Genomic DNA, 1,134 nt, shown 5'->3' on the forward strand with positions numbered 1-1,134 from the left:
CTACGGCTTCCTTCCAGACCTTAAAGTTTGTCCCATTCAGCAGTGGGATGTTACTAATTTGAGCAGAAAAATTTGCAGCATTGGTAAAAGACACTGAATCCATATAACAAAGAATTAATAACATGTTCAAATATAAACAAACAAGTCATGGAATATTTTTAAAACAAGACATGTTCACATAATAGACCCATCACAAGATACCTAACACAACATCAATATCTAGTCTTTGGACAGAGAAATCAATTTGTAAGTGGTACTCTCAGTGTAATGATCAAATATTAACAATTAGTTCTGTCAAACAATAGCCTTTCTTTGGACCGACTATTATTCACATGAAAATAAACTTTATAATTGTTACATATTTATCATCACATGTATGTTATTATTTTGCCAAATTGTGTCTTCCTTTGGGCCGAACACAATTCGCATAAATAATCTCATACTCATCTGTGTAATTCAATTAATTTCTACAATAGATGTTATTTTGGCAACATATTGCATCCATTAATCCTAGATAATTACAGACAAAAAATTAAAATAATATGGGTCCATTACTAAAAATTAATGATCTTGGAATTAAAACCTCCAGATTTGATATCTTTATGATTAACAAATCTAATTCAATAATGTAATTCCAAATCAAAAAGATATGTTACATATATATCAACCCATAAAAATGGATGTAATCTTAATCAAATGTAAAATAGATCCGATTGTAAAGCATAAAAAAAATACAAATCATTATCGAAATTCCGAATGATATGATCTTACATATTTTAAAACATATATGTAACATTTATATATATATATATATATATATACACTTTCACACATTAAGATAGCAATATATATCTAATCTTAATCGTACACCTGCAACAACTCTTTTTTGACCAATATATAAAGGTGAACGCACCTTAACTCATATTTAATGGAATGAACACAACCACTTATATTCCAATAACCAAAATCCCAACCAGTGCACCCAATCTTCAAAACCGCGAGCAACCAAGTAAATATAAAATAAAAAAAACCAGGGCACATGGAGATCACACACATTTTTATATATTTGTTAATGAATAATCATAAAAATGCATTCATGTATACATTCATATATATATATATATATATATATAT

Source organism: Lupinus angustifolius, chromosome LG02, assembly GCF_001865875.1.
Source record: "Lupinus angustifolius cultivar Tanjil chromosome LG02, LupAngTanjil_v1.0, whole genome shotgun sequence".
NCBI lineage: Eukaryota > Viridiplantae > Streptophyta > Magnoliopsida > Fabales > Fabaceae > Lupinus > Lupinus angustifolius.